Source organism: Microchirus variegatus (assembly GCF_963457635.1).
Source record: "Microchirus variegatus genome assembly, chromosome: 13".
NCBI lineage: Eukaryota > Metazoa > Chordata > Actinopteri > Pleuronectiformes > Soleidae > Microchirus > Microchirus variegatus.
Genome location: NC_139814.1, coordinates 12778544 through 12793053, shown reverse-complemented (window position 1 = coordinate 12793053; position 14510 = coordinate 12778544).

The following is a 14510-nucleotide window of genomic DNA, read 5'->3' as shown; positions in this document are numbered from 1 at the left end:
ATGTGCTGATAATCTGAATAAAAGGATAAACTACTGCAGCGTAAGACAACGTTTTCAGCCCAGACACTGAAGCGTTCTAGCTTTGGTCATGAATCAGCATCAAGCTCAGATTAGACCTTGGATTTCCTGTTGTATCCGTCTCGTCTGTATGAGAGTTGTCATTGGCTCGTTTCCTCTCAATTTCCTCCTCTTCTTCTTCTTCTCTTCCCCTCTCCTCTCAGCCATCTGTTCACTCCTACACGGCTCAAAACTCAGACTTTCTAAATGACTTATTTCCATAAATTCCGTAAGTTTTTTTTTTTTTTTGGAGTTTGGGATTCTGTGTCACATACTTCTTTAAGACCTGCATTAGAATGCACAATCTGTCGTCTTGTAAGAGGAACTTTACTTTTCTTTCCCCCCTCTATTCATCTTCGCCCCTCGTTTCTAATCCTCCCTTTTCTTAAACCTTTCTCCTTTCACATGATTTCCTTTTTCCCCCCCATTCCGTGTAATCGTAGAAAGCTCAATAGGCCTGGACCTGCATAGTTCAAAACCTTTCATGTCTGCTCGGAGCAGCTCAGCACAGCACCGTGCAGAGGTGGATCTCTTCGTCTTTCATCATGTCGCCGTCTTTTCTAAAATGTCCTCTCTCCTTCCTCACTCTGGCCCTTGTAAATAAACCTCCTTTCATCTTTCCCTCCTTTCTCTTCCCTCTTGTCAAATCTCCAGGAGCAGCTTCTGCACCACAACATGGACTTTCACACTTTGTAGACCTTTTTGAGACGTGCAACACCTTTAAAGGCGCCATAAGTAAGAATGTGTCCAAAAACAATTACTAAATTCAAATTCAAAATACCGAGGTCTTTTAGGTTTCATTTTCTGACGTAACTGGCAACCCGTGGTTGCTCGGCAGCTGAGACGGCGGTAGGTGGCGCCACATGCCAAAACATGATTTCAAAACATAAACATGATTTGCAGTCTGCAAAATGTATGGCCAGTTGCTTTAGATTTATTACATAATGCACCTTTAACTACACCTCTTTACAACCCACAACACAATTTATAATATATATAATAATATAATAAAGTTTACCTAGCAAATATTAAATCAAAATGTATTGCTAGCTTACTGGTAAACCAGATATGCTAAATGTAAGCTAGCTAGCACGATTTCATTACAGAGGCTAGCATATGATTGTGCTACCTACAGTAAATGTGATGCTATTTCTTCTGCAAGACGGTTTTACGTCACCACACAAGATTTTTGAAGACCTTTCCATTAGTTCAGAGCATTTTTTGTCATATTATTTAACAGAAAAATGCCATGTACGCCACAGTGTGTGGAGGTATTTCACACCAGCTAAAGTTGATGGAAAGTCTTTGTTTATGTGTAAATATTATACATATTGTGTGAAGAATACAATAAAAATGCAGCAGCATATTGTAAAGTGCCCAAAATTACGCCAGAGCTCAACAAATGCAGCAGACAAGAGTTCCACTCCAGGCGAATTATCCCGAATGTCCAGGTAATTCTCATTAATTCCCAGAATTCTCATAATTCATTGAAAAATTTCCCAAACTAAGGTTTCCATGGGACGTTTCTGGAAATGTACCATTTTTCGCCCCTTTGCAACCCTGAATGCAATACAGTTCCGTACAGTATCTTCTCGTATTTTGAAGCTACAACTATTATCTCACAATCTGCTATTTTTTTATTTTTTTTAATAAACGCAAAAAAAATATAGTGGTATCGTGAGATAGCTTGAATTGTCCGAAAGAAAATCAGAAACTCAGAGATAAGATTATGTCATTTGGCATAATTTGAGGAAGCTAGAAGTAAATAACTCCCATTGTTGTTCTGATAGATTAGAGAAAGTTTCCTCCACAGAGGACACACACTGTCCTGACCGAGATAAGATTAGTAACTAGCTAATCAATAATCTACATTCCAGTGTAAATTATTGCTTTGGCTTAACATTATTTTATCGGCAGCTATTTTCAGTATTCAATAAAGGAATTACAACTTTCATGACAACATTTTTCTTAATCATGTCGACTTAATACACAAGATAAGTGGATTTTTCACAACCTGACAGCCAGCAATTTATGTTTGGTAAAGTTTTGACATGAAACATTAGTGAATGATTTATAAGCTACTTATAGAGCAATTACAACATGATAAAAAAACATTTTAGTGAGAGCAATTAATCATTTAAGTGCTGAAGTTTCAAACTTTAACGCAAATTAACTTTGAATGAAACTTTTCTTCAGAGAATCTTAGAAAAACATCAGGGACAAACTGTCCAGGAACTGAAAGGCCCCTCGCTGACCTCAACAATCACCTCTTTGTTCTCCCACTTGGCCCAAACATCTTTTCCCCGATTCTATTTACTCATTCATTCAAGACTGTCTAAATTCCCTGTCGGTGCCACACTGCATCTTTCTTTTATACGTCTTCCTTGCTTTTGCATTTTGTTATTACCGCTGCCGTCTTCTCCGAGATAGTGAAGCATTTTAGCAGCAGCCAGAGGAGCCAAACAAGCAGCCTATTCAGAAAGCTCAGCAGTGACAGTGATGGAGAAAGGAAGGAGGAGGAGGAGGAGGAGGAGGAAGGAGAGGGAAAACAGAGGGAGACTGAGAGTAAATTCTCTGGATGACTTGCAGATATATCAGTAAACAACCGCCTCACTTAAACATGTGCAAACAGTCCTAATGGTTATACTTTAATCCCTCTAATATTTCCCTGCAATTCTCATGTTGCAAGTTATTGCAGTTTCACACAACAACACACACACAAAAAGGTCCGTCTTGCTCTCACCAACACCATCATCATCATCATCATCATCATCTCCCTCTGGAGATATAGCTGCCTTCATTTCATTACTAAACAGTCATCTGCACTCATGCTTGAGGCTACTCTCTAGAGACGTTGGTAAAAGAAGGCAGTCATTCCCTCTGTGGCAGACTGATAATGGCTTCCAACAATCAGACTCAAACTCAGTGATCTAAGGAATCACAAAAACAAAACAAACAAGCAAACAAAATAATTTAGACTTTCTTAGTTTCATAGTTGTGAGCAGAGAAGATTAAATGCAATGAAAAAAAATGTTGTTAAACGTTTAATTTCAGACTATTAGAATTAGAAAAAGAGGTTTGAAGCTGTCACTGTAAACCTCCAAACCTGACATTTTCTGCCCATATGATCAAATGTAATGCCGTTAAAACGTCACAAGACATTAAAGGTGCATTACGTAATAAATCTAAAGCAACTGGCCATAAAATCCTCCTAATATGTCACAGAGACTCAGGAATAATGTTCATATAACAAACTGAACTCACCAACAACAACAGTACAGCCAAAATATTTGCATTAAAAAAATGCAAATATGAAATCATGTTTTGGCATGTGGCGCCACCTATCGCCGTCTACCAATCATTGCCATCGGTAGAGTCTCAGCTGCCGAGCAACCACGGGTTGCCAGTTACGTCAGAAAACGAAACCTAAAAGACCTCGGTATTTTGAATTTGAACGTAGTAACCGTTTTTGGCCACATTCTTACATATGGCACCTTTAAATATACACAATATGACTTAACAAACAGAAGAAATAAGTAACTAGCAACAATCAAACTAATCCATAGTGTGGTTTTTTGCAGGTGCAAAGTGATGCGTGAGTTGCAATTTCCAACACTGACCAGTGTCAGGTGGTCTTTAAAGGTTATTTCACTCGCGCCATTGAAGGAAGCTGGCAAATCAGCCTGTACAAAATACACAAAATCTGATGTGCAACTACAGTGGGGTTGTTTGTTTTTAATAAAATGTTGTTTTTCTTCATCTTATATTGTTAATAAACTATTTTAACATGCAGTAAATTATAAAGAACTGCCAGATTTTGAAAGTTGTTGTTATGGTTAAAATAAGCAAAACAAAAAGTCCAGATGGACATTTTCAGGCTCAGGTTGTTAAACAGTTAACAGTACTTTTGGTACAGTATGTTTCCACCGAGTGGAGCGGTACGGTATGGTACATATTTTTTTGCATTTCCATTAGAAATAATAACAAAATAACCAGCCCCGATTGTTCCAAGACCCACAAGAGTCTTATTGCGCGACAAAAAAGCATCACTCCCTTACGACCGGTGTTTCTTCAATGCCTGCAATCTCGTCTCATACAAAGCTTGACGTCTTGTTTAGACAAACCGAGCTGCAATGTCCTCCGTTGTGTTGTTTTCTGTTGTGTCACGACCAATGTCATTGTTCGTCATCGACACACTCCACACTGTGTATCTCAATGATGCGGCCAAAGCGCACACCACGCCTACCAAGAAAAAGTACAGTTCTCAGTCGAGATGCAAGCCTGACCGAGGGCTTTACCCTTCCAAACCGAACTGTAGCATGATGGAAACATGGCTTGAGGCATAAAGAGATCCATCTCGTATTTGGGGAGGATAATCATGACAAGCATGTGAATTTTACTGTGCCACTTTCTAACCCTCCACAGCTGAATCCACTTGTCCATCTGAGGAAAGTTAAGTTGAAGCGGTTTCGAGCCGTTTATCAAGCATAATGGTGGAATCGTTAAGCAGTTTAATGTGGAAACAAATAACAACCGCAGCCAAACAGACAAGAAAATAATACATTACTGGTGAAAATAATCAGTAGTTGCAGTCAAGCATTTAATAGAGAGTTCTTTCCCGTAAAAATGATGTATTTACAACAGTTTGAGACTGAGGATTTCTTGGCTTTTGTGTGCATCACCACTTCAAACCTTAAACCTCACGCCTAAGAAAGACCAAGCTCGTATTAATTAAAGGGGACATTTGACATTTTCTTGCTTTTATTCACATTTTCTTGCAACATTAAACACAGTCGAGCACAACAACCTTGAGGGGAAACAGTTTGAAAAGGCTGGCCGTGCAATATCAGGGTTGAACTATTAATCTCAACAGAGTGCAGGCATAGCAGAGCACGTACCAGCACCTTGTTTGTCTACGGCTCGTATTAATACACTGCTGCCCGTAGAGATAATGGGGGCATTTCCTATTATGAGCCTGCATGGGGAAGGGAAGGAGAAAGTACTCTTTAATTATAAGCACGACAGACTACGACAGTTGGTTTAGAATTAGAATGTTTGCACATGACAAGAGCGGCCAATTACAAATATAGAAAGAGGAATGGAAAGGAGACAACCTGAGGGGAAATGTGCAAAAGTGAGACATGCAGGTCAGACAGAAGGAGGAGGAGGATTGGAATGCAAGTCAAGATGAGGAAGAAGGACTGGTGAAGAAAGAAACGGTAGAAACTGAAAAACAGTGAGAGTGACAGACAGGGACAGACGGAGAAGAAGAAAAGGTGCGACAATGCTGTGGCCGTCCGACAGCAATCTGGAGACGGAGCAATCAACCACCCCCCGAGAGCACAGACCCTCACCATCGCTCAATCCAGATGTAATCAACATGGAAATCAACACACACACACACACACACATACACACACACACTGTGACTGTGCCATTCCCACTGGCTGCAACACAAACAGGGCAAACAATTAGTGTTGTCATATATGGGGAAACCGTTAGATATTTTACTTCCCAAAAGAATGAGGGATGGGAATCGGTATTGGTCAAAATCACTGGATTGGATATCAAATGCAAACTTTGATATATAGTGCATGCTTCACTATGCACAGAGTGTAAAAATGTACATAACAATCAGCAAAATCATTTTTAGCTGAGTCGTGTTTGGGCTGTTTATTTCTTCTGAAATGACTCAGGCACAGATATGCTATTAAAAGCTTCACACGTTCATAAATAGACTAAAATTAAAACTGTATTGGACTTGATATCGGTACAGTAGATAGTTGAGGTCGTCATATCTGTACTGCAGCCTATATAAAGTAGAGATATATATTATTGTGTGATATATGTAGTATAGATTTAAGATAAGGGTGATCCCCTTGGGTGACATTCTAACATGCAAACCCTGCATTGTGTGTGTGTGTGTGTGTGTGTGTGTGTGTGTGTGTGTGTGTGTGTGTGTGTGTGTGTGTGTGTGTGTGTGTGTGTGTGTGTGTGTGAGAGGGGGGCATTGTGTCAGCAAAATTTTACCAAGGAGAAGAGACATTTAATATACCGTACATCCTGTTCACCCAACCACGTCTACTGTTCCTTACTTCACCTCTCCAAACACTTGGCATCATTTTAGGGCATCCATTTGGCATAAAGAGCTAAAGGTAACAGGCAAACTTAGACTTTTAATAACAGGGTAATCAGGGAAACTATCAAGAACCTCTGATAATTTATGGTTAATCAATAAATTAAGAAGTAAAGAATAAGTGTCTCGGCAAAATACAGTATACAAGAAAATGTTGACAACACCATGAGGTGTTTTGTAAAAGACTGAGTCAGCTGGTCACACGCGTGACCCAGTTGACGTGATTGTTCGAATTACTTGGGAGCCAATGGTAACTGAACTCCCATTAAGGCCCCGTCCCAATACTTCCCCTTGGTTTTGAGTGCCCTCAAATATAAATTCCCCTCGTTGAGGGTTGTGGTATTTGGGAAACCACTACATGCAAATTAGCGTAGTGAATGCAACGAACATACTAACCTACGTCACATGTTGACAATTCTACCGGTGGAGCAGGCTACTATTTTCACTCAGGAAAAATGCCAGCGGATCAAGCTGTTGTGTTGCTTGTTATATCACGAGTGTGATTGAAATCTGAAGTCCAGGGTATTCAAAAATGTAGGGTTAGGGGAGGTATTGGGACAGGGCCTAAGAGGGTTTGTGGCTCCTATGAAGGTAATCAAATTGTACAACTGTGAGGGGTCATCATCAGAGACCCCCACAAAGATAAGAATATAATTCGAACCCTGACCGTAGTCAAAAACCTGCTTCATGCGATAATAACAGGAGTAATATGGACATTTTCCTCTGGAAACACATGATCCTTTTGTTTATTGAGTTTATTATTTATTAAATGTCATGAAAAACAGAAACTAGCTGCACACGCAGAAACCGAGATTTCACAGATGAAACACGTGTTGCGTTTGTACCACATTGACTTGCACTAACCACTACAACCAGGAAGGCACTGTTAGATCTTGTTCATGTTAGCAGTCACAGTCTTGAGACAGGTGGAGTTTATTAGCAGTGAACAGAGCCAGACAAACATTACAGCCCCCTTGCTTCCACTTTTACTGCTACGCCATGGCTGTAGCTGTACGTACGAAACAGGCATGACAGCGGTGTCAAAATTCAAACATGGCAAAACAGCATTCTCAACTAATTACCATGCAGCCTTTAAAGTTTCAGTCAACATGTGTCCCCACAAACATTTCCTTGTGTCATTGGACAAAAAGTTTCAAACAGAATCAGTAGAATATCCTGTAGAATAGTAATTTGAGTTTCCTCAACACTGCATGTTTATTCCAACAACGGGAGATGAATACATAGCGGCTTCAGTTACCCATAATTCTTTGGAGGAGGCACTCTGATTTCCCATTACAGATGTCCCAAGGCAATCGCGGCTAATCGCATCCACACCCCTCTTTCTCTCTCTCTCTATCATCAGTGCTCTGTCACACAATAGCATAGAGGTGAGGTGTGTATGTGTGTGTGTTAGCGCTGCACACACACACATACACACACACAGCACCAGCACAGCAGAACAGCTGGAGACAAACTGTAACACCCTGTTATCCTGGAGAAAATTGCTTAGGGCTGCAGTAAGTCGATAACGGCGTCTGTGTGTGTGTGTGTGTGTGTGTGTGTGTGTGTGTGTGAACTGCATGGAAAAACAGGTAAATATTCCTGTAATATAAGCATTGTGTGTTGGCAAGTGTGTTTATGTTCATTGCAGTGGAGTTTAATGACTGGGATTGTCATGAATAAGGAAACCGATTATATTTCATGAAAGAGGGAACCTGTGTGTATCCAATCAGTCCGGAACCGTGAAGCACCAAATGTAGGATTTCAACCTTCAACATGGTGAATAGCACCTCTGTCAGAGCCTGAGGAGGACTGCATCACCTGCATTGGTACAATAAAACTTTTGGTTTGGGGTCCAGGCCACAACAAAGAACTACAAAAGTCTACTTAAAGGCACACGCATGATAAAATGCTGTAACAAACTGTTACTGTACCTGGTCTGAAGACATAAGTTGTTTAGCACATTAGAACTCCACATATATGAACATACATGTTACGTCAGATAGACAAACAATATCACTTACCAACTGTAGGGGGACCCAGAGAGCAAATCTTACATTGCGTTACTTCAAGACTGTTGTTTCATTCGTTCATTCAATTTCTACCAATTTAAGGCCCATTTATATTCAACGCATAAGACGGAGAGCGTTTGATCGCAGTTTGCGTTCATTACGTCTGTTACTGTGCACCAAGCAGGGGAGCTTACGATGATGGACGAAATGGAGCAATACAATCGGAAATTATTGGAGCAGTATCGAGTCCAATTGTCCAATCAGTGAGGAAAAAGATGAAGAAACAACCTACAGTTGCATTGAAACAACAGTAAAACTATCAGGAGTGACTATCAGGTGCTCGGCTACACATTGGTGCCCTATGGTTTAATTGGAGGAGCTATTCAGTGAAACAAGTCATGACGGACATAAGGAAATATTGGCAACACCAACATGGAATATTGTCCTTTAATAGGATGACTTCCAGTTAGTGGTCTTACATTCCACCACCAAGAAATTCGGGAAAGCACTGTGTAAATGTCTATACCAACGAAACGGACCATTATCCTCCACATGAGGGTTGTAGGGGGCTGACAACGGGTGAAAGACATAGTCCAATCTGGACATGTCTCCTGTCCAACATACAGAGGCAACCATTTACTGTCACATTCACACCTATGTCCAATTCAGAGCATCCAATCACACACAGTCCATTCGATCTGAGATCTCAACCAATGACCTTCTTACTGTGAGGCCACAAAGCTAGCCACTTTAGCACTGTGTGGACAATATTCTTGTTTTACAAAATAATTTGTGTTATAGAGACATTTATGTTGAGATGTTTACAATAAATCACAATAATAAGTTAGTTTGGTCAGGACAGTTTTCATTTTGTTCCCTGCTCAGTGGCATGTATGTGTTTGTGTGTGTGCGTTTGTATGAAGTTAGGGCGTGTTACTTGTTGTGACGGGAAAGCATGTGTGTGTGTGTGTGTGTGTGTGTTTCTGGGCATGATCAGGCAGGATTCCAACATACTGTACGTCAGGACAAACAAGTCTGGCTTGTGTCTAAGTGTCTTAGAAACATCGCGTCACAATGTGTGACAAGTTTCCTGCACACACACACAAACACACACACTTTCCTTTTAAAGATTCTACATTGTCTTTAAATAAAGCATTATCCCGAACCTTAACCATAACCAGTCGTCCTCATCCTAACTTTAACCAAACCACAATTCACATCTTAGCAATAAACTTATTAAACCAGTTCCTCAGAAATGAAGTTCTGCCTCATTAGGACCAGGTTTTGGTCTCCAGGTGGACTACTGGTCCTCACAAGGTCAGCTACAAGTACACACACACACAAACAAGACAGTTAGCATTCCTGTGGTTGACATGCTAACCATCAGATAGATTAAACCGTTACAGTTTGAAACTCCACGTTTTTGATAGAGAGGTGATTCATCATGGTTTAATGATTCAATCCATCACTAGATAACAAGTGCAGCAGAGCACTGGGTAATTCCCCCTATTTTCAATAAGCACTGTTGAATTTCCTGAATTTAAATGTCCTTGTACTGAGGTTGTGGTTAAAAAACAGAGCACCTGTCATGTGTCTCCTGACACGCTGCTGGTTTAACGTTGGGAATTTGCATTTCTGAGCCAAATGTGACGAAGAATTAAAAAAAAAAAAAAACGTCTGTCGTGTGCATCCTTTGAAGACCGACGACCTGCGTCCCATCAGAAGAAGCAGCGCTGCACGCGCTCTAATACACATCACAAATGTGATTTCAGAAAACGTAACAAGTGCTCTTCAAACAGCAGAGAAGAAATGAGAAATCAATCCCGGCGAGAGTCTATAGTGTTAGCGAGGAGACTGAGGGGAGAACCAGCGACGGCACAGTTGATGAAACAGCACAGCCATTTCATTTTATTCTCCTCTGGTGTCAAACGCTCCTTCTAAAAGCTTTTGTTTTCTGCTCTGTCGCCTACTTGACTCGACGGAATGGCTTTCTGTTTCTTTTTAACAAGCAGAGGAGACAAGATCTTTGCAGTCACCAGCCCTGATTCAACTGGAGTGAACGCACACAAGTGTTTAAGATCAGTTCTCCAACAGCAGCGATCGTTCCTTTGACTAATAAAGGATCAGACCTCAGAGAGCAGAATATACAGAGATTAAAAATATCACAGCACTTACACTGCAAGATATACTTTAGGTCATGGAGCCTTAAAGGGACAGTGTGTAAAATTGAGTAACACGGATTGGTGAACTATGTAGCATCAAAAATATCATTAATTCCTCTTTATTATGGGCTACTGTGAAAACATGGTGGTCCAAAATATATAGAGAGAGGGAGCGAAAGCGAGAGAATGTATTTTAAATGGGAATGGAAACTCTAGCCCAGTCATGTTGGTGTGTGATAGTTTGCAAGTGAATGCTTTTATCATATTTGTGTTTATTTACTTTTTTTAATTACAAGTAATGGTTATCATGTGTGTATATGCATATATATACACACATATACATACTGTACATATATATACATATTGCCTACCTGGAACAGGTCTCTCTTGTAAATGAGACCCTGGGTCTCTATGAGATTTTACCTGTATAAATAAAGGTTAATCAATATAAATATATAGATAAATAAATAAATATAATGTATAATAATAATAATAATATATAAAGTAAATACATTTTTACATTTACCCTCTGGTGGAGGATAAAGCGGTAGATAATGGATGGATGGATGGATATATATATTAAAATATATAAAAGTATACAAATATATATATATACACGTGTATATATATATATACACACACACACACAGAAGCTTTTTCTTTGACCACACTTTTTGGACAATGTTTTTGTTTCCTCTTTGTAAAAACCGCATATGAGAGGTGAAAAAAAACGCATGGTCCTAAAAAAAACAAAAAACAACAAGAAATGTTGAAATAGAATACGGTTGAGGTTCTTATTTTCATGCAGGCATCGAATCCGGGGTCGTACAGTATCTGCTGACTGTGTCAGCCATTTCACTGCTTTAGTCTAACATCAAAACAAAGCAATTATGTCTTGTGTAAAATCCCCTCCTGACAAACACATAGGAGAATGTTTACATTTGCTCTTCACCAATGAGGGAACACGAACTGTTTGCGACATCAACACAAAAGTGGTTTTCCATTTTCACAGACCAATCAAATCTGACTTTTAACAGACTTTAGAGCTTTGGCAGTTACAGCGACACAGACTCAGCAATCTGCATCCAAAAACCATTCACCTACACTGGAAACAAATGTATGTGTACAGCAGAGTTTCTCCTCACAAGTATAAACAACAACAGCTGATTGTGTAGGTCAGACTGACATCAGGAGGAAATTAGGGTTAACTTCCTGTCCAGACTAAAACACAAACCCAGAGCTTTCAAACTAAAATGGAGTCAACAGTGTTTCCAAATATCTCCGTTTTAGGTGCTACAGAAATCCAGGGTAATGTTGCATTGCAGGTACAAATGCAGCAGATGTGCTGTGTTGAATGACTGATGCAGCCTCTGAGTTCAGTGCATCACAGAAGGACAGTTGCGTCTGACAGATTTGGGAAATTGCTAAATCTGGGGGTCCAGTTTGCCGACCAATGATGGGGTTTGGGTCCAAAGCTTAAGTGAGTGTGAAATGTGCGTCCTCTGCTAAATGACATCCTGTCTATGATGAAACTCTGTTTTCACAGCCATGAGACAGCGCGGGATTATTCTTGATCCTTTTTAGCTGCAGATCCTTCTGGCTCAGTAGAGCCATGATTGACATTCAGACCACACTTACTGAGTGCAAAATTACAGGCAGGTGTTCAGCCTCCTGTACGCAACACAGTCTCTATGGTTTAATCAAGCTATGGCTGTAGTCAGACTAAGATAGGAAACCGGACAACTTGCTGAATCAGAGCATACATGCGGAAGAGAAAATTTATTTATTGGACGCGTACGTCTGATTCCACCTCCGTAGGTGGCGCTGTATCTCTCTATAAGCTAGCATGTATTGAATCAGTTTCCTGTTGACCTTTACGTCACAGAAAAACAAACAGTGAACAATGAGATGTATATTATGTACCTGCTGTACATGTTAAGACAAATAAGATCAAACATGGCTCTTGTTGCTGTGTTGTCTGAAGAAAGACATCACCATATGATTACTGGCAACAGTACTGCAGTCTATACGTCATCTACTTCTACTTCTGGGTCAAAGACCTGGGCGCAGAACACCAAGTCCGACTCCAGTCCGACTCCAGTCCGACTAAGCGTATACATGCAGGAATAATCAGACTATGAATCACATTATCCAGGTACGTTAGTCCGACCAAGACTAGCTCAATTTCAGTCAGACTAACGTGTTTACCTGACATTAAGAAAACTGAAGACTTATTGTCTTAGTCTGACTAAAATCAGACTTTTAACATGCATGAGTAGTTCATGCAAATCAGTTTCTAACAAAGTCATTTCACCACAAGGTGCTGTGTGACTCTACATAGAAAAATGCTGCACTGCTTGAATAGTTGGACATTTCCCAACTTCTGAGGCATGCACTGTGAGTAAAGTGAAGCAACAGCACCACGGTGCAGTCCAGACGCTGCTTCGTACAGAGTGAAAAATGAGCTTTTAAGTTGATGCCTCCGCCACAGTCGGCTGTGAGAGTTACGGCAGCCTGTTGAGGTTAAATAGTTCTGTTCATGAAGTGTTTCCTGAAAGAAATCCCCTCGACAGACACCAGGCCACACAACAGGTTTAACCAGGAGCATGTATAATCAAGAATAATCAGATCAAGCAAAGATCAAGCATGAAACGTAGCCACTAGACACATTTCTGTTGTCCAACTGTCTCAAACAATTCCCAGGCATGAACGTCTTAAGGATTACGTGTTGACATTTGTCCTCGTTTGATTTGTCTTTGATGAAGGCAGAGGGAGTTTGAGTCAGTGACTCAGACATTCTCACATCACCATGGGACGCTCCAAATGTCCTCACGTCAGTGCCCGTCCGAAAGCAGCTGATGAGTTACAGCGGCCTGCTGTGGTTAAATAGCTCCATTCCTAAATGGTTTCCTGAAAGCAGCCAACACTTTCACATCTGTAGAGGAACTGGAATGAGGCAGACACCTTCGCAGCTGGCGGTACAGAAAACAATGAGAGCGACCAATAATATACGCACACAGCACAACCAAACGAGACTTGAAACAACCGCTAAGTACTGTCATGAAGGGAAATAAGAACAACCAAGAATGGTTCGCCTTCAACAAAACTTCTCAGTCATAGGTTTAATTTTGCAGTTCTTGTAAAAGAGCCTTTTCCATAAAAAGAGACATTCAACAGGTACCATTTACAGTCCAGCAGTAATCAAATTAAGCTTGAATTGAAACCGCTTCTCCTGTGGACAAAATGTCAACAAGCCATTTACTAGCCAGCTTGATACAGATGAAATGTGAAAAGTTAGGGCTCTATTCAAACTCAGGAGGGGAAGTTCAAAGTCAAACCTTTAAAACTAAGGCTGTAACGGGTTCACCAAACCCACAATTCGGTGAGCCGAACCTTGAGATATAGCGATTGTATATACAACCTTGAGATTGTATAGCGCCGAATATGCACAATGTCTGCTGTGATTCGGCGCTATACAAATTGAATTGAATGTGTCTGTTTTACTGGCATTTATGTGACATATGATATCACCATGAATAGATAAACCAGCCATTTTCAAGAGATGCAAGTTTCGTATATGAATAGCAGTGATATTTAAAGGTGCATTATGTAATAAATCTAAATCAACTGGCCATAAAATCCTCCTAATATGTCACAGAGACTCAGGAATAATGTTCATATAACAAACTGAACTCACCAACAACAACAGTACAGACAAAATATTTGCATTAAAAAAAAACTTTTGCGGACTGCAAATCATGTCTATGTTTTGAAATCATGTTTCGGCATGTGGCGCCACCTACCGCCGTCTACCAATCAATGCAGTCAGTAGAGTCTCAGCTGCCGAGCAACCACGGGTTACCAGTTACGTCCGAGCTACAATGGCGGAGAAGACAATGAAAACGAAACCTAAAAGACCTCGGTATTTTGAATTTGAGTGTAGTAACTGTTTTTGGCCACATTCTTACATATGGCGCCTTTAAGGAGTCAGTGAACTCGAAGATATTCACAATAACTCCACGCTGCATGCACTCAGTCATCACTCCTCTGCTGTCTCACATGCGGCAGCTGCACATTTACGCACCGTCATCGCCGTCCAAATACCGGCATTAGCGGAACGCTATGAATATGCTGGGGGGGGTC